This window comes from Anopheles merus, chromosome 2R, assembly GCF_017562075.2.
Source record: "Anopheles merus strain MAF chromosome 2R, AmerM5.1, whole genome shotgun sequence".
Classification (NCBI taxonomy): domain Eukaryota; kingdom Metazoa; phylum Arthropoda; class Insecta; order Diptera; family Culicidae; genus Anopheles; species Anopheles merus.
The window spans coordinates 10,933,657-10,959,907 of NC_054082.1; the positions used below are offsets into that span (position 1 = coordinate 10,933,657).

Genomic DNA, 26,251 nt, shown 5'->3' on the forward strand with positions numbered 1-26,251 from the left:
GCTAATAAATATGACAGAGGGAAAATTCAAGTTCACTGTCAAGGTCGTGCGCGATACGCAGGCGCGCCCAGCCGCGCTCTCGGAACATCGCATTGCAGGAGCGCGCGAAACGGGCGAAACGTAGCGGTGGGACGAACCCCACCCCAAACGGGTAACATCAGGGTGGAGCGCGGGGTGTACGCGGGGAATTCGGGCATGCAGGGAAGGAAAGTACGATGGAATATATGGATGAAACGCACACCACCACCACCACCACCGGCACAAGGGGCACACACATCGACGTACAACAATCACATCGAACGGAAAGTACCACAGGCGGGTGCCAAAAAAGAAATAAGAAACTTAAATGCAAAAACCAAAAAAAAAAAGACCCCTGGTATCTTGGAGCGGAAATCGCTGGCAAGCGCTGGCAAGCGCGCCGCGGTACGCAAACCGCAGGTTGCGTCAAACTCAATGAGAGAAGGAATGAGAACGGGCAAAGAGCGAAATAGAGCGAAAGAGAGCGAGAAGGAGAGCGATACAATATAACAAACATCAGAGCCGCAGCAACGCGTGTGCCCGTCCTGTGGGAATGGGAAGACATCTTGGAATCGATCTACTCGATCATGACGCACCCCGTTTATATCGTGCCCGTGTGTGTGTGTGTGTGTGTGTGTGTCTAGCGGCTTGTGCAATTCTCTGGCACGATCACACATGCGAACGGATGCCCCCGGCACACTTCCAATTATGGGCAAAATTCTAGGAACGCTCTATAGACGTGCGAATAACGCCCGAATCCACCATTTGCTGCCGTTCACATTGATTGCCGCCCAAGATGGCACACCTACGCGTCCCCTTCGCTCCACCCTTCCTAACTTATCGCCAGTAGAAGGGTGAGTTTGAAACTAATTAGGGCAGATGTATATTTATATAATCGTAGCGTTGGGAGATAAAAAGATATAAATTGTCCCTCTACCTTCCCTACCCCCTGTGAACGGCTCCACCAACGAACCAAACCCCCGAGTAGGAACTCCGCGGGGGTCCGTCGGTGTTCGTCCACCAAACGGCGAACCGCGAATGTTTACACAACATCAGTATGATGGATGCAGTTTTATGGGCGCATTTTTTCCGCATCCGTCCTCTACCCCGGCTTTGTCTGCTCTGCTCCTGCTGCTGTTGCCGCTTCCGCTTGCGTTCTTCCCCGGTGATAGCCTGCTGATGCCGGAGTTAGCATAGGTCATGGGTAGGGAAATCGGAACCAGCTGTCAAACTGCGGTACGGAAATGCGCGGAAATGCGCGGCGGGACGCGTTTTGCACAGGCCGCAGGCCACATCTTGAATGCAACCGAACGCCAAGGGGGGGGGATGACATCATCGCGCGTGTCGGTTCACGCGCACACGATGGCGTCGGACGCGTTGCTTTATGGCTAAATATTGGCCCATCGGAACCGGCGGGGCGGGCGCACCCGGAACGAACTGGTGCTGAGGGCTGCAGGGTAGTTGCTATTAGTCGAATGCATTGAGTTTGGTTAGGAATATTTCTGTAGAAATAATTTACTTTATACGGGTTAGTGGAATGGAACTGAAACACAGAAAAAACAGAGCATATTTTTTGAATGAAAAAAGTATACATCCCACACAACTTAAGAAACACTGTAGGAGCGAAAACGTTTCTTGTGTTTCATCAATTCCTTCTTTTCGGGAATGATAAAACACACACACACACACACACATACACACACACACACACACACACACACACACACACACACACACACACACACACACACATCCAAGCAGGCTGGCTCCATTTGGCATCTCATTCTCTCTTTCTACCATAGGAAAAGGGCTCCTTCCAGCCCGTCAGCACCACAACCACACAAAAACGGAACCCAATTCGGGCTGGCAATTCGTCAACCGAGAGCCAACAACAAAACAACAACAAACAACCGCGTGCGTGACGTACGTGTGTGCGTGCGTGTGTGTGTGTGTCAGAGGTGGGTGAGCCACCCATCCCCCCCAGTTCCGTATGTATTTGTGCGTACGCGCGTGTTTGTGTGTGGGCCCGTGCCGTTGCGACGCATTAGAACGCAAATTGGAAATCAATTTTTGCGGAAGCCCGTGCGCGTCCTCGGTGGCAGTGCTATGCAGCCATCTTCATTATCGTCGTGGCTGCCGAACGGTGTGGTAGCGAGCGAGCGAAAGGCACAACACGCAAACGGCAGCCACTTTTCCGGTGGAAGGAAACCACCGAAAGGGTTCGTTCCAGTAGCAGCAACGCGTTGAGCGACAAAGCGCGACCGGGAATGGTCTGGAATTTTCCACAGTTGTTAGACCGAACGCACGGCCCCACCCCCATAGCAAGCACATTGAGTGTGTGTGTGTGTGTGTGTGTGTGTTTAATTGCATTTCAAAAAAAAGACAAAACAATGCACACACAACAATCGAACGAAAAAGCGAACGCTAATTAGTGTCTGTGAGTGTACGCATGTGTGTGTGTGAGTGTTGTGACGTTTGTAGCAAATTCTGAATCACATTAGACAACAACAGCAAAAAAGGGGCATTTTTCTTCATCAGCGCCTACTTCGATAACGTTGATGAAAAGCGCAATCGATGGCAGCGCTTGTGAGGGAGAAACGCGAAAAAAATAAACACAAAAACACACACACACAGCATCCTCTTCTCCCCCCCCCCCCTTCCCCTCCACCCTCTAGCATCGTAGTGTGCACGGCAGTGCGCGCGTCGTGTGCCAGCAAACGTCGTCGCTGACGGGAATGTCAAGAAATTGCGTTGTACGAAATGTGTGCAAATTCCCTCGGGAACCTCGGGAACTGTGGGGCGGTAGGAGGAGAAGGAAAGCGGGGGAGAAGGGGTGGCGCGTTAGGCAGAGTGTGTTATATGCCGGTACACGCGGGTGGGGCTGTGTGCGATGATCACACAGAATGATGCTGTCGATGTGTTGGTGATGAAATGGGACGGTTCTTCGTGTGCGTGTGTGCTTGTGTCTGTATGCGCGTTCGTTATCCGTGTTGGACCCGGGCTTGGAGTAGGGATTGGATGTTGTTTGTTTTGTTCCCGCACTCAACCATCGTCAGCCGAATGGAGCAGAAGCGCCGTGGCCCTAGTAGCAGCAGCAGCAAAGGGTTGTCGCTCGCCTGCCGGGTTCACCTGTGCGCGGTTGCCGTGTGGTGTTGGCTGCTGCTGCTGAGCGAACACGCCAATTAGTCGACCGACGTACACCGGACGTGCGTGGCTACACTGGAACCAAACATTAGCTTCCAAGCGATTAACCGAGTGTGTGCAGTGTATTTTTACTTTGTTTCTGTGCTTTGTTAAATTAAAAAAAGGCTTCGTGTGTGACGTTATTTTGAGCTGCTTTATCGATGGAACTCCCCTATCGCTGCCCACATGTGTGTTTGTGTATGTGATGTGCCAGTGTGCTTTAAAAGGAGAAAAATGCCCTCTAAAAAACAGGCGAATTTAAACAAAGCAAAAATGTGGTGCAAAAAAGTGCAAAATACTCATACGCCCATTAGAATGCTGTGAAATGAGGTGTAGCGTGGTGTGATAGTGTTATAAAACTGCACCTCTCCCCATGTAACGTTTGCCGTGTGCGTTTCAATGTGCAACAAAGGAAAGGAACACAATTCCATCGCTCGATTGAAATCGAAAGCCAGCAGCAGTGCGCATAGGTAAAGGACGGTTTCGATCGATTTCGTATCACCTGATCCCGGTCCTTCACACGGTGTGCGAGAGGATGCACAAAAATGCACCACCCCACCCCTGGCCTGCACACTGCACTTCTCGCTGGTTCAGCTGCGCATTGGAAAAAAGGGAAAGCTCCGTTGCCGTTGTTGCTGCTCGCTCTGGCGTTACTGATGGCATAGAGCGACGAGTGTGAGCGAGAGGTAAGTGCTCCAAATAGGGTTAGCGGTTATCCTGCTCTTACATTTCTTGCTCGTGTGCTGCATGTTTTTTTTTCTGGTTCTTCCTTTTTTTTTAGAATCAAACAACAAAAACCGCTCTTGACCTTTTATTGCTATTGATTTATTTTGAACCTTTTTTGGGAGTGATTTAAATGGTTTCTTAAAACCTTGCAGTTTTGTAACACAACCTTTTTCTCCCTGCTGGAAACGGTGAACCCCCTTTTAGGGGAGAATTTGCATTCGTTTATGTATCTCTCTTTCTCTCTCTCTCTCTCTCTCTCTCTCTCTCTCTCTCTCTCTCTCTCTCTCTCTCTCTCTCTCTCTCTCTCTCTGTGCATATGTTCGTGTATAAAAACGCGTGTGTTATGCAATGATGCATGTGGTAGTAGCGCAACCACACATACACACACACACACACCCAATACATCAACCTTACCATTTGTATGTATGTGTGGGTTTGCGAACGAAACGCGAATTGCGCACACGGGACACGGCCGTCCGAGCTAGAACCGTTTTCCAAGTTCAAGTTCATTGTGTTTTTTCCCTCCGGTTCATTCAAACGCGGCACGGATATCTTTGGGGCCGTCCCTGTCCGACACCAGCTGGAGCTGGTTTGCAGTGCAGGCGTGTGTACTGTGCTTTCCTGTCGATGGAATTGTGTTTATTTTTACAAATATTCGTAATTCCCCAACAATTTCCCTCTGCTGGGTTTTTGTGCGTGCCGAACAAGGGTGAAGATGTTTTATTTGTTTTTTGCCCCCTTTTTATGGTGTTTAGATAAGTTTACGTGTATATCTTAGTGAGCTTGACGGTGTTTTGTGTTGCTGTGTGGTTTTATTTTTTTGTACTTTTTCGTGTTTTAATCTAAAGTGAAATTTTAATTAAAAATACAAATGAATGCTTGTTGTACAGTTTTCCATGCAAAGCCCAAGTAAGTTCAATTGTTAGTTAATTTAGATGACACGTTAGTTGAGGTTGTAGTTCAGTTAATATTAAATCATCACATCGAACTAACCTACTTGTGTAAGGTCGCACAACAGAGGCAAACTATCGATTAAATATGGAAACGTTGCAACTACTGAACAGTTGACCAGGCGGCTCCATCACTATTCCCACGTGGATGATGATATTTAATTTAAAAAAAGTTATAGCATTTTGTTTCTTAAACATTTTTGTGTCAATATTTGCATTCTTGGCAAATAAAAGTGTTTGCAATATAACAAAGAAACTGCAAAAAACGTGCCCCTCGTGGTATATTTTAAGTGCCCTTCTGAAGGAACACAGCATAGTCTCACAGCAGTAATCTAGTTTATAGTTCATTCGATCTCTCTCTCTCTCTCTCTCTCTCTCTTTCTCTCTTTCTCTCTCTCTTTCTCTCTCTCTTTCTCTCTCTTTTTCTATCCCTTTTATTGCGCTCTCTCACTCACTTCCTATCGATAGCTCTCGCTCACTGTAAGGGCATAGAGCGCACTATCGGTCTTCCCGTTCGCACCTGTTTTATTATCCCTATTCGGTCAGTGTACGACGGTGAGGAACAGCTGCAGCTGGAAGTGCAAGTGCATTGAGCGCTACCAAAGGAAAAGTACCACCATGTCTCCCTACTTATCCACTATCGGATGTTTCTATCCCTTAACGACAGCGTACCTACGGCGGCATCCCAACTGCAGCGCCAATGCCATTGCGTTCATATAACAATGTTTCCAACAAGATGGCGTCCCTTCGCACTTAGCCAGCGTCATCTGACGGGCGAAAATGGTTCTGAGGTTTATTTTCTCAAACATTCGCGATACAAAAACAAACACGAAAATATCAAACGGCGGCAGTGGAACGTTGCACAGAATAAATCAGCACTGAACAAACCATTGCCCGCTAGCAGTGTAATCGATTTAACCGATTTTGTTGCGATGACTTACATTATCAGGTCATAACTTTACGGATGATTTACAAACTACCCATCACCGCGATAAATGCTTTCTTCACAAGACGTACTGTGCGATACGAGGGAATGATGACGTACGGAAGCCATGCCGCCCACTATATTTATCAGCGGTACCGCCGCGCCAAATGCGCATATTCCAGATCCGTCCGTTGGTGACACGGCTGTGTTTGCGGTGTAATGTGTCGGTATGCGTCCACAGCTTGTACGTAAGCGCATGAGCTTGCAGCACACAATGAAAATAGACATTTTTCAAAACAATAATACTAATTAGTCGTTTGCCATAAAAGCCTTGAATCTTGAAATGAATAAGAGATTGCAAAATTAAACCAAATTGAAAACAAATAGCTTTTTCATCATCGTAAGATTGAGTGATGCAATTTTAAGTGTCGCTTGCAGTTTGCTGCAAAAATCGATCGAGAAAGACACTTTGCATCGAAAGGAAGATGCTAGAGTGTGAAAGATATACGCTGAAATGTGTGACAGAGCTGGCATGAGCCGAACAGTTGTGTTGTGCGAAAGAGAAATATTACCAGCGCAAGAAACAGGTACACTCGTTTCACACCGAACGCTCCAATTTACGAAGAAATGATGCCTCTGATAAAGGTAATGCAAGCTGCTGGTGATGACGCTGATGATGACAATGACGATAATGATGATGATGGTGATGGGTTCCATTTTGTTTTTGGTGTTCATGAGTATTAGTGTTTGTGACACTAGTGGTGTTAGTAGGAGGTAGTAGTAGTAGTAGTAGTAGTAGTACTAGCTGTAGTGACAGTAGCTGTAGTGGTTCTAGTTGTCCCTTGCACAACAGTACATGCAACTGTACAGTCAGTGGTGTGCAATCGATCGACCATATAACAACAACATCAACAACACAAAGGCAACTCCTCCCGTTGTCGACCGTCCCACGCGTACGATCTAATTATCCCAGTAAATGCCAACAATTCTGGACCGATAACTCACACACATACAGCTGATTTTTCATCGTTTTACCTGAAGGGACCACTGGAACAGCAAATGCGTTTCTTATTTTTAATTCAATTTAATTCAAATATGAATGATACACCAATCAGAATCCAATGTAAACCAATGCAATATTTCACAAACTCAACGTGATCTATAATGTAGACTACAAAAAATATAAATCAAAAATAAGAATTTAAACTCAAGCCAATAACTCACTGCCATTTCAAAGTCTTCCAACAGATGCTTAATTCGTGGAAAGCACCTTTGCAACAAACCTTTGTCTCTTCGTTTTGTTTTGTTTATACATCTTTAGTATTTGTTCTTCTTATTTAATACCTGGTACGGAACAAAACATGTGAGCACGCTAACCATTTCCTGCAAACGTTCTTGCGTGATAACCGAATGACATTCATTTAGATTTCCATAATTACGCCACACCGCTCTGACGTGAGTCTCGTTCCAAAATTGTCATTGTCGTACAGCAAAACTTTAAAATAATGATAACAATCCAAACAAAAAAGCACTCTTTGCTCTTCACACAACCCACGCTTTGTGATGAACAATAGTCTTCCGTTTCAGAAAGGGGCTTAAAACTGCACGCACGGCCGCACAAACATACCTTCCGATGTTAAACACGATTCGTTTCAACAAATGTGCGTCCCAGAACGACGGACTGTTCTGTGGTGTTTTCCCCCAGTTTTTTTTTTTCAGCCACAGTTTGCGTGTCGTACCCCCCCCCCCCCCCCCCCCCCCAACACGCAACGTCCCGTCTTAGAATCTTAAAGTTAACCCCCTGTTTCGGAAGAAGGGGTGAAACTGGTTTGTCTCAAACACATCCATGTTGCATAACATCGCGCCGCTCTGTGCGAGTGTGCGAATGTTGGCGATTAATTCTAGCAAGAAACCCCGAAAAGGAACGCAACGTTTGTCCCAAAAAACCGGTTTACACAAACTACACCTTCTCGTGTTGCGCCATCATCAGTTATGGCATACATTGGGTTGAGTGGGGGTTTTTTTTTGCTGATCTTTTTAGCTTCTTGTTGTTTGGATTTTCGATAATATCGTACAAACCATATTATATTTCTATGCTTGAAACACGTACACGTTTACGAATACGAGAACCACACTGTGCCAATACAGCAACAAATATTATTATTCTGCACAAAAAGTTAATCTCGATTACATTTCTTTTTCTTCGAAACAACTTGCTTCTGTAGCGCTGCTATTCTTATAGGTCAAACCCTTCATTTGGGGCAGTATTATGTAAGACTTTTGTTTTTCATTTTGTGTTCATATTTCTTCCCTCATTTTTGGCTGTTTCTTTCACACTGTTCATTATCTTCATTTCACCTTAGTAATACGTTTCTTTCAGCGAAACGAATCTTCCAACCCATTTTGTAAACCTATACTTCCTTTTGGTTTCATGTTGTCTCACTGTTATTTCCATCCCATTGCTCCCAGTTATTTTGTGTTGTTATCTGTTTTTTTTCTTCTTCTTCGTTTAAATCAACGTTTCTATACCTATGCTGGATCTTCCACTATATAAATCTTGTCTTCTTAACTTCTCCGTTTCACTTGCACCTTTCCGTGTGCGAATTATTCATTCCTTTCGTTTTTTATTATTATTTGTTTCTCCTCTGTCCCATTCATTCCTTCTTTTCCTGTTTCACTACGTTCGGATGCGATCTTCGCAACGGCACGTTTCGCACAGGTTGACTTTGAACTTGAAGCCAAGATCTTCGGTACGATCTTGACTTTTATTTTCGCTCGTTGCCTTTTCGACTTCTTCGTACACGCATACAAGGGAAGGTACTCCTGGTTCTGCCCGGTTTCTTTCCCTCTTTCCTCGTCTTTCTCTGTGCTACAGAGCTACCACATGTAATTTGTGTGTGTGTGTGTGTGTGTGTGTGTGCTTACAAGTGTTGTACTGTACACAGGTTACGGGGCTGTTCCACCAAGATTCGCGATTTCTTTTCTAGCGAGTTCCACTGTGCCCATTCGACCAGGTGGTTTGCAGAACAGCAGCTCGCTACTGGCGCAGCGGGGTGGCTGCTGAAGGGAACTTGCAAAACTCGTTTGGTACGTTTCGTTTTAGTGTCATCTATCTAACAGGGAGCTAGCTTGTTCTTGCAGAACAACCATGAACCCAGTACACCAGTTATGTATTCAATGCCTAGATATGCGGTTTGCGATCGGGAGCAGGTGGTGCTATCGTGTGTCGATGGGTTTAAGAAGTTTTATTTTTTTAATAAAATATTTATTGGAAGTGACAATTGAAAGGGAAACCCATTTTAAATAATATTTGTGTCTGGAAATAGTGTGAAGAACATAGAAGCAATGGTTTAAAGTATTTGCCAAATTTATGAAATACTTGAAATGCAAATGTCTGAAATCGAAATAATCTCACAGTGATCTTCCTTGAAGTCGAAAAAAAGCTATCCAATTGGCCCGTATCTAGTTCGCCTAAGTAAATACCTTAAGTCCCAAATTTAACGCTAATTATATTTATTTTCTTCTTTCATCTATCGTTTCAGTGATTGTACAAAACACAACCAAACGAGCAGAGACAGGATGGAGGCGAATACATTTCGCTAACATCATAAAATCATTTTGGCACTCTTCCCGCGGCGCTAAAGGTGAAAATGAGCCAACGAAACAATTGCACCACACACAAACACTTGCAAATCCCATGTGCCAACGTTTACACGTTGGTTAGCACAGCGCACCACCAACACTGCGAGCACGGGCAATGGGGACGCAAAGAGTGGCAAGCATTGGAAAAAAAACAAAAACAAAAAAACATCCATAGAAGTAGGCCACCGCGAAGAAGTCCGACATAAAGCGAATACCATCCTGACAGTGCTCGCTGAGGGAGAGCATCCAATCTCCGAAAGGCAAATCGCCCCTGGAGAGATAGAGAGAGACAGTATGTGGTAATAATACACACAGACACACATACTGGGCAGCAAATTGCAAATACCTTGAACTTGTAACGGAAGCGACCGATCAATGGTGCACGCTGAAGAGATGGCAGCACCAGTTGGGGTGGAGCGGAGCTCTGCCCAGTGAACATCGCCCCAAACACTGACATCTCACGCTACCCCTAGCGATGAAAGCGAAAGACATTCGCGAAAGCATAACCCTGTACGCGTTCCGGCGAGGGAGCGAGCGAGTCGGCTGGTTTCGCACAGATGGCGGGATTTCTGGGTGCCTAAGCGCAAGTAGAGACCACAAGACTGAAGGCCGGGGCAGTAACAGCTGCTACACTCTGCCCGATCCACCCCATACAAACGACACCCGTCGCAACGGGGGTTGAAACTAAAAAGAAAAGAAATAGGGGGGAAACCCAGATAATGGGCCACAGTTGTTAAACTTGAACTTGAACGTGAAAAAGGCCCCGCTCGGTTGGCATGACACCAACATGCGCACAGCACACAGCGACCCGATAGCAGCAATCGATGTGTACGGCTGCGTTGGTATTGGTGTGCTTCGGGCGGCTCCATTCCCACTGAGCAGCTCGCGGCGATCGCCCTCCCATCCCCGCGTAGTGCTCTCCACGATCTCGCTGACACACAACGCAGGTCGGATATGGCGGCTCACGCACACCAGAGCAGTGCAATCACTTGTCTCCCCGAAACCGACACGAACGAACATGGCACCCCTGGCCCCCGGTTCGAAACGTATTTGGATTGGTACGTGAGGGGATGATTCATTTCGCCGCGGTTCTTCGCACCCTTCGTCCAATGCAACGTTGCTGGCCACCGTGAGTGCCCGTCCAGGTTACATCACACACCGTTGAATGGTGCTGGAAATGGAATATAGCTTCTAACTTTTTTTCGGGGCAAAATTCTCAACTCAACCGCTAAGAATAGATGGTTTTGTTGCAATTTTACGGAGTTATTTCGCTTGAAGCACAATTATCGCTTCATTAGCCGGTCGTTGTAAAACATTTTTAAATCTTAATTAACCGCTCAGATCGGTTCCACCTACACCCCCCCTAGCGCGCGATGGCCGTCGCTCGAAAAATTGACCAACACAAAGCCGCTGTGCCAATTAAGAACCGTGCACGTGTAACGGCCCGGCGTGAAACGTGACTCGTGAGTCACACGGCAACATCGGCTACCCAGTACTAATGGCACCCGTGCATTGGCGTCATGTGGGAAGCGATTGCGCAAAACGTGAGTGCACATTCTCTCCCTTCCGATGGCCCATTTCCCGGCCGTCCTGCGTCCCTTGGGCTGGGTGCCTATCAGCGCAATAGAGAGAACAACACCACAAAGGGCAGGATTCGTCTTCATTCCGGTTTCATCACAAAGGGCCGCTCGTCGCGCGGGCGGTTACGAAACGCAAGCTTTTGATATTCAATATGCAAAACCGCGGCCCCGGAGATCATTCCAATGGATGGAGCAAGTGTGTGGTTGCGCCTTTGTAACCAACCTGCCTGGGGCAGTCTTTTCATTATGGATTTTTTTAAATAATTTGTTGACCTACATTTCAAGCTTCATTTAGGGAGAAAATTTAACTCTATTTCTTGTCTCATTTCGTATCATTTCAATAGTATTTATCACTCAATATTTATTTTTAGGTTCACCCATGTTCTGTTTAGGTTTAGTGCGCTACCGAACGAAAACTGCAATAACGTCTCTGCCACTGGGATACTCCTTGTGCTCGCTGTGCATATCGATTCAAACTAGTGAACACATCTGGTGGTATCTCAGTGGCCGGGATGAGATCCATCACTGCAGCGCGAAATGCAAGAAACGAGCGGCGGCCAGTATGCACCCATTTTACCCCCCAGCGCTCTACACACCGTTACCGGGTTAGCTAACCGAACGCTGAATGCCTTCCTCTTCAGTTCTGCGCAATGTAGTGTTGGTGTGAGAAAATGAGTGCCCAACGGGTGGAACTCGAAAAAACTACAAAAGCTTTATGAGAAAAGCTTCATCAGTCTGGGGTGGTTTGAACTAGCTCAACGCGGCTGCTTTCAATCTTGTCGACCGTTGTTGGTGTGAACCAACGGTGGTGCAACGTTGCATACAATTTGAAGCTTATTGGGTTTATTGGATTTTTATTGGCTTATTGGATTTCAGCTTATTGGATGTGATTGTTATCAATAAAAACGCACATTTAGCATTTTGTAATATGAACCATTATATTCGTTTGAAAAGTAGCTCAAGTTTGAGCTGTTGAGCAAATCAGCCCAGAAGTATGCAACCCGCATGACGCGACGCTCAATTTGATTTGCTTCCCGGCGCGATGAGTAATTGAGCTTTGAATGCGCCAAACAGAGACATCATTTGAAATAATAAGAGTAAATTTGAATAATTTTGTCACGGATTACTCTACTTTTAGTAATATCATTGAAATATTGGTTATAATGAATTATTTTTGCATAGCTTACTCATTTCCAACCCAGCCTAACTTAGCTAGAGTTGGTGTTTGACCGAACGATAACTCATCCAGCATGCTGAACGAAATTTGAACATCGATCATCAACAACAGAAAACGGCAACACCTTTGAGGAAAGGTTAACACGCTAGGGATGCAGGCTCGCTATCAAGGCAAATGCAACTGGCAGCAGGCAGCAAATCACATACGTGGTGATGAATAATTAATTTAACTATACCGCCAGCCCTTCACCGCCTTCCCATCAAGCCCAAACTGCCCATCCTCAATGAAACTCCCAAAACGCGACTAACAAACCAGGCGCGGCTCTTGGCAAGTGCAATTATTTTATGTAATTACAGTTTATTTTTATCAACGCAAACACACCACCCTTGCGTATGCGCGACCAGTGGTAGAAACGGTGATCGGTGATGTATCTGCAGCTATGGTCCTTACGGCTTTGCAACTGTTGTGGGATGTGGGGGAGACGTGCTTGAAAACCCGGTCAAAATAACCCCAACCCGATGAGCCAGACGAGGGCAGACGGGGAGCGCGCGCAAAGGATTTAATGCATTAGACGCAAGTGGTTTGCACGTTGCAGTGGATGCAGCGCGAGTGAATGCGCACGCGGACCAGTGGGCACGTAAATGGCATGTTTGTGCCAAATGTTCATCGTGACACTTTCGACCTATCACCGATGCCGAGGACGATCTTATTTTCGTATCCGATGCACCACCACTTACTTACCCACGGTTGCGATTGGACCCGTTTCCCTCGCTCTGGGCGTGCCAGGATGTTTTCGGACGCCGACGAAAGGTCTCACTTGGTTTACTGGCTACACTTGGCGGGATCGCTTGTGTGGTGTTCTGCCGGTGGATATAAATATTGGAATATCGATAATTATTATTCACCGGAATTGAAGGGGACATTTTGATGCTACAAAGTAATTTTGATTAGTTTACACTTCGTATCGGCAGGTACGCGTGGGGTTGAAAAGCTTCCAAATGCAAAGCTAGACAAGTTACATTGAACCCCCCTGCCTTGGTAGCATTAAGTAGGCTGCTGCCCTGACTTACATATTTATTCGTTGAGATGAAGACATTCATCTATCGTCGTACAAGCAAGGATGAGAGGGATAGCAGCAAAGCAGCAGTTCAAACTATCATTGAGGAAAGGAGAGTATGCCTAAAAATATCGAACATGAGTGAGGTGGGTGCTTAGTAAAATTAGTAACGTTTAGGCATAATATTCTTCTTCCCTATGCACCAATGTAGAACCGTTAGGCGATCCATCATTACTAAGTTTGGTTGCCTATTTGGGCAACTTTCCAAAGTTCACAGCTCCCAAAGTGTCGTACCAAATCGTACCAAATAATTCGCCAATTTCTAGTAACACACAAAACCTACCGTTTCGATGCATTGCAATGCACTTTTCGGTTAAGTGTTCGCTAACGGAAATTATTCACTCTATCCCTCCCCCCCTGTACATCGCGATCGACAACCGCGCACACGATCGTCGCTTTCTCCCGCCCGTTTGCACAGCTCCAATTTATGGACCGTGGACGCACGCTGCACTACTAAGCAAAACGGTTTCGCTACTCGCACCACCCTGCAGCGCCGATTAGTAGTGCACGCTTTGCTACTTCGGAGCGAATTTCTCTATGCACCAGATAAAGTGCATCGAACGGCGGCGGGACCACTAACCATGGCAGTGGTTGGTGGGCGGGTGGTAGATGTTTTACAGTACGATGATTTATGCACAATCGAAGGGTAGTTTTAGTAGCCTTGCTGGTGTTTTTTTTTTTGTTCAGCGAGCAACAAGCATACCTTCGGTGTGTTGTCTTACGAAAGAAGTTGTGTGTTTCGATACAAGGGAAACCGTGTATATCGATGCACACACGGCCGTCGGTTAGTGACTGCACTGCCTCCTTCACTGCACTCCACAGACCACATCGTTGCATTCCGACCGATGTTTTGTTTCTACACTTTGCAGGCATTGTTGCGGTGTGCGCGTGGGGCGGAGAGTTATCGCATTTCGAGGTAAAAATGCGTATTGTTTCACGGTCACAGCCATATGGAACGTTTGCAACGGCGCGCCAATGCTGCCGCCACCAGCTAACCGCCGCGAAAAGGACACGCATTTATGACTGCTTAAGCACACCGTGGCGTGAGATAGAAGATGGAAAGGTATACTGTGTTTTATTTCTGTTTTCCCTGTAGATATCAGTGCTTAGAAATGGCAGAAAGGAAAGTCATCTTTGGCAGATAATTAGCAAACAGGCAGCCAGCAACGGAGCAGACCGCACCAGCACATGCAACGTCGTGCAGGGTAAGTACATGCTCTAATAATTGCACACTAAATATGATTCCAAATCGATATGGATTGAAGGGAGCCTTTTTAATTACATTCATCATCGTGCCGTTTTTCACGGGTAGTTTTTTGATCAGATTGTGTTGAATGTGCTTTCAATTTAAAATTTTATATTTGCAAATAACTTCCAATTGAACGTTTTTACGATGCCTGTTACAGCTACTGTAGCTGTTGCTACTGCTGCTGCTACTACTACTGCTGCTGGTACTCTAAGACGAATAGTTATTAGTTCTGTTTATTATTTCATGTTTTAAAGCATTAATCGAAACATTATTCAAATTATTTTCAAGAAGTTGACGTGACGAACAGAACAACCGATCTTGGCTTAAAAAAAGAGCAATTTTAAGATGATCTGTGAGATATTTCAATCCCATTTACTACATGATTGGAACGTGCCTGTTGCTAAAACTATCGCTGAAAGCCGACACTAAACGCAGCTCTTTAAGCATTTTGCAAACATACTACAACCGATCAGATACGATCAGATTGATTCAGCATACTTCGCTTTGGTGCCATTTGTACCGCATGCACTACGCCGGAGAAAGTGTTCCTAATGCTAATGCGTCCTCCGTTGCGAGCAGTGACGACAAAAACGGGCGTGAGACTAGACAAGCGGCCGCACTTGTGTGTGTGTGTGTGTGTGTGTGTGTGTGTATGTGTGTGTGTGTGTGTGTGTGTGTGTGTGTGTGTGTGTGTGGTGTGTGTGTGTGTGTGTGTGTGTGTGTGTGTGTGTGTGTGTGTGTGTGTGTGTGTGTGTGTGTGTGTGTGTGTGTGTGTGTGTGTGTGTGTGTTTGTGGGTATCACTTATGCCCGCGACAAAGACTTGCCATCAGAACACATCTGATTGTTTGTTCGTGTGATGGCATTGAACTGGTCGCTTGTAGCGGACAAAACGTGGGATGGAGACATCGGAGAGGAAGGTCTGACAAAGCGAGCATTTTCCACACCGGCCGCCCCCCCTTTCCTCCTGGTATTCTCCCCGTTACCACACCTCGTCTTTTGTGTAACGAATGTTACAAGTTTACTGCACTACTTGTGCACTTGTGGGTGAATTTAGCCCAAGCCCGGGTGTGGTTGGAAAGGCACCGATGCAGTGTATGATGTCTGGTGCACTTGCGGGAATTTTCCTTAAGCTCTCCCACAATCCGCTCCCTCCACTCACTGGCTATCGGCTTCTTGGCTGCAGGGGCATTACGGGAGGGCGCGAAAATAGTAATGCGCGCTGCCGTGTTCCGTTTGATTCACTCCATCGCCCATTGGAAACACGGAGTGAGCGCATGCACTTTTTTTTTGTCGTTGTTTTCAACGGCAGGCGCAAACGCACTCACTAAGCCGACGGTGGTGGGTGGGAGGCGGTGTTCTCTTATTGGGTGCAACGCAAACCTTGCTCACCAGAGGGAAGGGCGGGAGCGGTAAGGGTGCAAAAATAGTAACTGTGAAAGTATGGTGTAGAAAATGGCGCCCCCCAAGCTTAAAGCGGCGCGCGATTGTTTTGAACCGTTCTATACAACATACCAACGACCTGTACCGTTTTTTTCTCTTTCACCGTTTTTCACTGTAAATGACGGGGAGAAGGTGAAGGGGAGTATTCGAAAGGCTAATCAAGCCTAGACGAACATAGAAGAAATGGTGTAAAGATATAATATAGTTGTGTGAAGATCCTTCCTTTTCCTTCATAATATTTGAAATTAGAGGATCACAATTCCAGATTTGAACCCATGACATGGGTACATGGGGTTAAGCCGTGTATACGACTACGCGATTAGACCATGGAGCGAGACTCCACCGAAGACAACCAATTAAAACCAGTATCATGTTACACTAGGACGAAACAGAAACACTAGGACAACATGTATTAAACAATGAATTTAAAATAAGATTTCGAGACTGGTGAATATTTCGATTTTTCGTCTTTTTTTAACACAATCTTTGATTACCATACCATCTAAAATTCGAATAGAAATGGAGAGATACCTATGATCGATCAGCAGTTACAGCTCTGTATAGTTTATGCATACACTGTATCTTTGGTGCTTCATGAAAAATCGCATTCTCTTTAACAATCTTCTCTTTACCTTCTCTACCAATTGTTACCTAATTGAACCCCATCAAAACAGATTAAACAAAGGAAAACTTTTAGAACAACCAAACAAGCTCTGTTGTCCACAGTGCATCATCATTTCCAAACTTGATCGACGCACATGATGTCCCCCTGCTTGAGTTGCGTAAAAGTGCAGCACAACACGCAGACCCGTCCGATTTGCTCCCTAGTGTATGTGTGTGTGTGTGCTGTATTTGGTTTTTCGCCGTTCGCCCCAGCGCTAGTGTGCTCGTGTCGCTCGTGAGCCGTGCACATTAGATAATCAGTTATTGGTCGCGATCGTCGTTCTTGCTCTGGCGACAGTGTTGTTTGCCGCGACCGAACGCACCACCAAACGGTACCCTTCCCGAAAGGTGGGTGTGCGCAGACGTGGGAATGCAGGTGCTCTAAAAACCTCAAACTCAAACCCCTTTCATTGCATTGGTTGATTGGTTGACGAGACGAGGGACGGGGTAGGTATTTAGGAAAAGGAAAACAAAACAGAACGGGAACAGAACACAGCAACGGGATGCAAGACGCAAGAACAGGTTGCAGGGGTTTGGGGCTATGCAACTATCTGTCATGCAGTAATCCATTCTTCACTCCACAACATAGAATGCAACAGGCACGTTACGCACCAACCCGTGGTGTTTGTAACTGGGCTGTGTTTGTGTGTGTAACTTTTGCAGCTAGCGGATTACACAAAAAAAAACGGAACATTACCGAAGCTGGGAGGTGGAAGTAGCGAAACAAAAGTCTACCGATTGAAAAGCTCCCCAAACTGAAGTGAGAGAGAGAGAGAGAGGGAGAGCTATGGGAGCTCTGATACTGTTACGTTTCTAACTGCGCACCGGGAGGCAAAACAAAGGCAACAAGCGGTAACACAACGGGCAACTGGCAAAGGTGCAAATGAGCGGGATTGGGTAAAATATGTTAATAATTGCATTTAAACAACTCTCTGCTCTTCCACTTCTGTACTCCCCTGCCCCCTCCGTAGCTGGAAGCTATTCTACCGAAATTAATGTTCCAGTTACACCGGCACAAGCCATGGGGGCCGACGTGTGTGGAGAGGTGCGGGGGAGATTGTTGCGAGAGACAGGGAAGTCAGATTTACGTTCGGGCATATTTTGCGGGATATCATCAGCTTGACTAATGAACCGTTGGAGCTACTGGATCTCACCGTACCGTTCCGTACAATTATGCTTCATTAGTGCGCTATCCGCGTACGTACGGTTGCAATCTTGCACAGATGATCTATTCTGTTGCTTTATCACTGAGGGACTTAATTTTCGGTAATGATCGATCTGTTTCTGTATTGCATTTCCATTCGACACGGATCAGGATCGGCTTTTTTCATGCAATAGAGCCGTCGTTAGAACTAAAAGATCGATTCGATCATTCGCTAGCTCTCTCTCTCTCTCTCTCCTCTCTCTCTCTCTCTCTCTATCTATCTATCTCTCTCTCTATATTACACTATCTCTGCTCTCAGGAGCATCCAGACAGTGCATTCTGTTGCGTCCGTGCAATGTCAAAGCCAAGGGATGTTTTGATTTGTACGGATGCAGTTTAATGAACACAATTGCCACAAATGCGCCACAGCTGTATAGAGCAAACCCGTCTTATCATGTTTTTTTCCACCCTCTTGAGAAAGTCTAATCGACAGCAATTGTTGTAATACCGTCCCAAACTGCTCGATTGGGGCTGTTTTGATTTTCAGAACGCTTGGTCACCCATTTCCATTCCAAATCCCCACCGAACGTGCTAGAATGTGCAGGCCCCTACCAGGTGTCGTGAGCACAGATCGCCATACCGAACCATCGTACGCGTTTGATCTATTTAATATCCCACCGCCGAAAGTGCAGCCCAGCGAAGCGTTACAAATTGTGTCGGAAAATCGAACAGTGAAAATTCCGAACGCCCTCGTGTTTGGCACCGCACTATGCGCACATCACACTATATGCACAACAGCAGCAATCTCCGAACGATTGGCTGGGCGGTATGCAGAAAAAAAACACGAAAAATAGCAAGAAGAAGAAGAAGAAGAAAACACACACAGTCCAAGGCACACCATTTTCCCTACGGCCAACACAACATTTGCCAGTCCACACACGCGCCACACACAGCGCCTTTTGTGGCGTGAAACGAAAAGGCATAAAGTGATCGGGCCCTCCGTTTGTTTTTTTCCCTCTCTAGGCCGAATTCTCGCAAAAGAAAATTCGTTCGGCTCTCTTGGTTTTTTTTTGTTGTTGTTGGAAAGCATAGGGAAGGAAGGCGGGAGGAAAACTGCACTCGCAAACCATGGTGCATGGTGACACGGCAAAGCCAAATCACACTCACCATTTCTGCCCGTTTTCCCGCCTTTCGATGGCTTTCACCCGGACAGGAGAGGGATGACGGCAGAGTGGAGTGAAGGGAGGGGAAGGGTTCTGTACTCACAACAGTACGGGCATTCGGGCCACAGCACTTTTCACCGGTGGCCGCTGTGAGTGTCGAGAGAAAACAGAGCCCCCTCGCCCTCGCAGCGCTGTCGAAATGGGAAAACGATGGCACGGATGAGTGAGAGTTTCCATGTAGTGGGGGGGAGTAGGTTGAGTTGCGATTGCGGGTAAGAATTTTCCGAACCGAAACAGAAACCTTTCCGTACCGTATCCCCGTTCCCACACACACACACACCATGAGAGGGTGCATGGTGTTTTGTATTATTTTTAGTCGCGTTTTAGTCGCAACGCTCGGGCAGTGTTTTCGGGCGCGTGTGGTGCGGCCTTTCTTTGGCCCAGGGCACGACAGTTGTCGTCGTCGTTGTGTCGTCGTGTGATGCGACCACGAAGAAACCACAAAAAACCCCAACCACTATTAGGTTTTTTTTTTTGGAAAACATTGCACCGCGCAATAACGATAGCAGCGAGAAGAGTTTGCGCTTGTACCGAGCCACGATCACCAACTAGTCACGATCACGTGGATGACAGCAATCGGGGTAGGAGTGAATAGATCAGCGGCAGGGGAGAGATTCGGCAGGCGAAAAAGTTCTGACCACCACGAATTGAGTGACTATCGCGCGCGCGACCAAAACCGCACACGTGAAAGAGAGAAAGAGAAAGAGAGAGTGAGCCGATTCCATTTCGTCCCGTTTTCGCTGTGTGTCGGATGTTGGCCGCGCGGCGCTCAGTGTGATCGTGACGTTCCCGCGGGGCCCTACGTGAATAGGGGCGATCGGGTGGTGGGGAGGTCTGCCTTTTCGCTCGCACCACCGAGACCATCCCCGCTAGCTTGCCCTTTCCCTGGGCGGCACCAACATTCGCGGTACCACGAGCGTATCAATGGATGGAGATAAATCCGTTGTTCCGCGAACAAATAAAAAGAGAGAGAGAAAGAGTGAGAGAGAAGGGCACATCTTACCCGCGCGCGTTTGTGTGAGTGTCCGCTGAGTACGAAATGCAAAGAAAGAGAGAGAGGGAACTGTGGCGGTGGCTATTTAGTACGCATGTATGCGCGCACTTGAAAGCTATTTACCCGTTAGTGCGCGGCCAGGCCATTTCAGTGCTTTTCCACTTGGCACCCCGGCAAGGTGTGTGCAAGCAAGGCCCGTACGCCCTGTGCTCTCCCCACACCGGACAGAAAGCTGTGCGCCCCCCTTCCCGATTGCATTCGCCCGCCAGCGCTCCCACCCCGCACGCACGTTCGCCTGCGCAAACACACACAGACACGTACACACACACATGCAAACACCAACGAAATACGGGGGGGCAAGAAGAAGCAGGCGCAAGGCACGGGCACCTGTAGAGTGCGCTCGGAGCGGTTGGGGCTCAGCTGTTGTGTGCGCGCGTTTCCATCCGTCAGTTGGCCGCGATCTCTGCTGGGATGCGGCCGCCTATCCGGTTGCCAGCGCTTCACCAGACCACCGGGAGTGCCCGACCGGCAGCGCAACAGTGGCGGTGCTGCACCCGGGTTGGACCGACACTTCGTAACGCCCTGACCTGGGCCAACGTTTGTTGGCGTTTGGAGTTTGGATCGAGCCAGCCTTTGCCCACTGTGCGGCGAGACGGCAAGCTTGCGCGACACGTGGTCGCATCCAAAACGACCCAGTTGCTGCCGGAACAACCCCTTCAGTTCAGCGAGCGGAACTTCAATTTACAACGGAAACGATCGACGTGCTGCTGCTGCTGCTACTACTACTACTGCTGCATCCCCCCGGAGTGCAATTTGCGAGAACCGTATCTATTCCACCGCCACCGTTTAGAGACGTAGTGCAAGTGTGTTTGTGTGTGTGCGCGCCTGTGCAATTTGCGTGTGTGACTAGGGACAGCCGCGAGAAACTATTCCACAAACAAAAAAACGGAAACCGTGCCGCAATTTCACAACCGAGCGTGTTGTTGATGTCACTATGGCGGCACTATGGGATTATTTTTTTTGTTTTGTTCGTACGTCTTTACGATCAAAATGCGCACAGTGTGTTTGTGTGTGTGTACGATTTGGGTGTGCGTGTGGGAGAGCTAGTGTTTTGTAATGCTAGAAAGCAGCTCTGTGTGAGTGTGTGGTCAAAAGGGGGATCTTGGACAATGTTTCATCTTCCCGGGGGGGTTTCCCGTCTGGCAAAAACGAGAGAAAAAAGTGGGGGCCGCAGATGTGACAGACAGTACAGCGGGAAGCGGATAGCAGCCACTGTTGGAGCGCGTTTGCTACCCATTGCGCTGACGTGCTGGATGCTTCCCTTCCCCGCGCACAATTCACAATTACTCGGCAAAAGGGACGCGAAAGGGTTTTGAGACACTCAAACGCGATAGCGTCAGACTTCATACGTCAGCAGTCGTCGATAGTTTTGGTCAGGGGCGACAGCATCAACATAAGCATTAGCGACACACCCCCTTGCACCCATCCCCTTGCACCATCCCCCCTTCTGATCTTGATCTTCGCGCTCATGCGTACTAGAGCCGTCGACAGTAGTTTCTAGTGTGACAGGCACATCTCTTTTCTCTGTCTGTGTGTGTGTGTGTTTCTATGTGTATTTCTGTGTGTATGTGTGTGTGTGTGTGTGGCTAGCTGATGATATAACACGGATCCGCCTGTGTCGCCTGTCCACTCGGCAACGTGGACTAGAAAAAAACAGGAAAAAACACTACTCAGCCACTCTCGGCCACTGCTCAACCGATGTTACAATCGCACCGTGACCGTTTCTCTGTGTGTGGGGATCTGTGCCTTATCGCTTTCTCCGCCACACACTGTCACAGCCACCGAACAACACCTTCGGGGAGGGAGGGTGGGGGGGGATTGTCCCACCCCCCTCCCCCTTAGACGATTTCGGTTGTCCGACGTGTCAACTGGTGATTGTCGTTTTTGCTGTTGCATCCTGCACCACTGACCTGTGTGCATCACATACACGCTGCGGCTGCATCCCCTGCATCTGTGTGCGATAACGGAGGTTTCAGCTAGCGAGAGAGCAAGAGAAAGAGAGACAGAGAGGAGAGGGGGGGGGGGCATTTTTGTTGCGCGCGTGTAACTTCTGCCGACTACCACATTGGATGCATTGGAAAGTCGGATTGAGCTACAAATTTTAAAAGGAAATTCATCAACTCGATGGCAAAAATGGTACTGGTGGCGAAAGGAAAGGAACGGCGATGAGAGAGGGTTGAGGCCGCGGTGGAAGGAAGGTAGGAAGAGGGAAGGAAAGAGAAAGACGGACCCCGTGCGCCGCCCGTAGACAATTGGCGTTCATTTTCACTACGCGCTACTTCCCACCCTCCCCACGACGGTAAAGAACGCCCCAAGGGTAGGGAGGGGGACACGGTGGAGGAGAGAAATTAGGTCGGTGAAAAGTATGTGCGTTTGTGCGCGCGCGTGTGTGTGTCGGTGTTTGTGGTGTATTTCGGTACGGAACGATTCGGTTTTACGGTGGTTTTATTTTGTTCGCCGCTTTTTTCCGATCTCTTACTGACGATCGACAGCACTAGTGCTTTATTTTGGGGGGGAAGAGGGGTAGATGATGGGGACACGGGCGGGCCTGCGAGATTCGTCATTCGTTGCACACACCAGCAGCTCGATCGAGGACACAGTGGAAGGTGGCCATGTTTGACCAACCGTACCAAAGCCGCAGCCAATATTCCGGGTAGCGGCACACGTGAGACATCCCACGGAATCCCACAGCCCTCCGGGCCTTGGGGCTGTTTATTTTTTGTTCCTCCCCCCCCCCCCCCTAACCGTGTCAACTGTTGGGTAGGAGCTTGCTGGAGGAGATGCTTCCACGTGCCCACTGTCCCGCTTGATCGTAGCGGTGGTTTCTTGGCGTGTTGCAATCGTTGGAGTCATTCGGCCCCCCTACAAGGCTACGCGTGTGCGTGCGTGTGCGTGCATTTGTGTGTGCTCAAACAAACAGCCAACGCGCCTAGTTAGCGCCGCTACTCTAATTAAGCTCGCGATCCCAAGAACATCGGTAAGATCGCTTCGCGAAAAGGTTTTTCCGTCCGGATTCTCTCCGGACGGAAGGCGCGCGCGTGAGCCGTTGCATAAACACGCAACCGTGTGTGTGTGTGTGCGTTTGTGTTTGTACGCATGATTTGCTTGCTTGAGCTGTTGGCTAGCAGTTGAGCGAAGCTAGTCGTGTTTCGCTCCTCCTAGCCGACGAATTTCTTTTCCAACCGTCGTCGAGCAAACGGGAAAAGCGAACGCTCACAACGTGGTTCGCGTTACATCAGACGCTGCCTCAAGGTTTGCGATGGGGTGCGTTAGCGTATCCGCGTATTTTTGTGCGTGTATGTGTGTCGAGTGTGGAGTCTTTTGCTAAAATAAAGCCCCCATCTTTCGACACACGTACGCTCGCGCGCGCCTCCCACCCGCCTTAGAACGTTGGCGGTGCGGGACATAAAAACGGAAGAGTGGGCAATGCGCACGGGGGGGGGGTAGGGATGTAGGAGTGCGCGATGGGAAGACTGCACACTAATAATTCCACCCTTCCACTGGCAGCGCGCACCCGCCGGTGCAAAAATTGTGCAATCGCGAATGAAGGTCAGTATGTTGCAGTTTTGCAGTGGTGCCCTGCCGTCACCTGCCACTTACACACTGGCAAAGCTGCACACCTCTGTCTCTGTCAGCCGAGATATGGCATCCGCTGGCATTCGGTTTATTCTGGGAGTGCGGCTGTGTGAGTGTGTACTAAATAGGGTAAAACAAAACCACAACTCACCAACGGCAGCAAAAAAAAAAAATGGAGCTAATATTCAGCATTCAGCACCGCGATGACGGCAGAGGACGGTTGTACAGAGCTCACAGCGTTCTGATAGCCGGTACTCATTGCCGCGTGTGTGTGTGTATGCTGGGGGACAAGCAGAGCCATGTGTATTGTAAGCGACCAGCCAATAATGTGCCCGATCGGAAATGCATTGCACAAGACCTTCCAGCGTTCCAGGGCTCGCCCGCAAGGCCTCGAGCGGTGCGCTCGCAAAACACGCCAAACAAAACAAAAAGTGTGTGTGTTGGGTTTGTGTGCTATTTTACCTGCACCATTTGCTGCGAATGTGTCCCCACCACCAGCTTGGAGGGCCGTGCCACCCTTTTCGTATTGTACGATCGATTTGAGAAGGGGGGCTTTGTGAGGGGGCTGCCTATTCCGCTCGGACCACCATCACCAACTTGCGCCAGCAGTATCCCACGTGTGTTGAAAAAGCGCAGGGGGATAGGGCATGTCGAAGCGATGTCGGAAGCCGTCATCACGTACCACACCAAACCCGGGGGGGGGGGGGCTCAAGTGGGCCGTGTGGGAGGTCAACGGGAATGGCACAACCTTGCACAAAGTCGTCCTAGATGTCGAAATGCAGGCAGGCGGAAAAGGGAAGGGGTACCGGGTGGGAACACCTACAAACAACACGATGACAGGCAACGACGCCACACAGCAGTGTGCGATCGGTGGCATGTCGTACTCCTCTGCACTCTTCTCCCACCATTTGTGTGGCCAAAAAAAAAAAGCGGTGCAACTGGGGCAGTCCGGAACACACACACACACACACACATATTCGAACGGACGGAGTTCTTGTATCTAATTTTGTTGTTCTTCCTCTTCAAAGTGCATAAGCGTTATGCAAGGTGAAAGCATGTTTTGTTTTATTTTTGCAGCCCATCCCCCGTGGACACACAATTCGGTTTTATTTAGCAATGCACGATCCTAATTCTGCTGATGAGGATTTAAGAAGAAAAAGAAGAAGAAATAAAAGGAGAGAAACGGAGTCACTTTTAAAATCTTGGCAGTCGTCCGACCACCGCCCAGAACATCCTTCCTTCCATTCGATATCGGCTGCGGACGCCTTTGTTGTCCTTTTTGCGACAATCGAGACTGTTCGTGACATTTCGTCACCTGAAAGCCCTTCAGTGTTTGCTGGCAGGCGAAGGAACGTAGATATATCCGCATCTGTGAGGGAGATGTCCATGGCAATACGAGCTCTCTTTTGGCGTTCGCTCGTTATGTAAAACTTGGCTCAAATTCGATAGTTGGCAGAAGATGTCAGTCCTTCGGCACGGGACGTTAGTATGCCAAGAGCGGCCACCTCGCCACGCCTCGAAACGGATCTTTAATTGCCGGTGATCGTTTCGAAAGCAAAGCTTCTTGTTAGACGCTACAACGGATAGAGTTGCGTTCCATTTGTATCAAACCATTGCTCTCAATTTCTAGGAATTGGTTGTCTTATCAAAAACAGGGCCTTTATAGCACCCCCTACAACCCCAGGCCCCGGACCGGCGGTTAGGCTACAAAGGTCGTCACCTAGATTTTATCGCGGCATCCACCGCAAACCCGATCATTTACGCGGTCCATCCATAGCACGAAAATTCGCAACAATGCAACACACTTCAAAAGCTAGATAAACCAAACCGTGTGTGTGCGTGTGTCCCTGCCTGCGTCACGAGCGAGATAAGATAGTTAACTCGCCCTCCCGAAAAGGCCCCCAAAACCGGACCGCACATCCGGATTGATCTGGCCGTGTGGCGCGAAGCCAAAGCATCTCCACCCGGCCCCTAAGACTCACGGCCACTGTGCCGTCCGAATAAAAGGTTATCAGCGGTACATTAAATAATACAGTCTATTATGGTAGATGTGGGGCCGATGTGTACCGATGGCTTTGTTTTCCAGTGCACGACAGAGAGAGAGAGAGAGAGAGAGATAGCTGTAAGCCCTTATCGCAATACCATCCCTCCTGTCTGGGTGAGTGTGTCTGAAGCGGGGTAAATACAATGGAACATGGACGCGTGGCGCGATGGCAACACACATTGTGCCGCACATTCTAATCATCACCAGTTAACCGTGTGACAAGTTCACACAGACAGACTTGCCACACACACAGACACACACACACACCGAGAGAGAGTGGGGATTTGTGTGCAGCACACTCCCGTTACATCCCCGTCTGGTCGGGTACACCGGTGTTGAATGTAGGTGAAATAGGCCCCACCCTGAAGGCACCGTACGCGAAAAAGCTACCAGACACCGTTGCTTCGTTGGTTCTGCAAAGCAAAACCTCTCCATTTCGATTCCGAATGCGTGAGCTCATCATCGGCGTTACCAGGGTTTCGGTAGAAAGTGCGCCAAAGCAGAACGGCCGGGCATTGATTTTGGACCACCAGCCCCAT

General features: G+C 48.1%; 1 long non-coding RNA gene across 2 annotated transcripts; it reads left to right on the plus strand.

Annotated features, from left to right (window-relative positions):
- Nucleotides 1-2,688: 2,688 nt before the first annotated feature.
- On the plus strand, nt 2,689-15,246 carry LOC121591040. Of its 2 annotated transcripts, XR_006004510.1 has the most exons (3): nt 2,689-3,887; nt 9,345-9,446; nt 14,415-15,246. It is a non-coding gene; the product is annotated as an uncharacterized LOC121591040 (long non-coding RNA). The 2 variants fall into 2 exon arrangements; XR_006004509.1 differs by lacking the exon at nt 14,415-15,246 and having other exon boundaries at nt 9,345-9,568.
- Nucleotides 15,247-26,251: the final 11,005 nt, after the last annotated feature.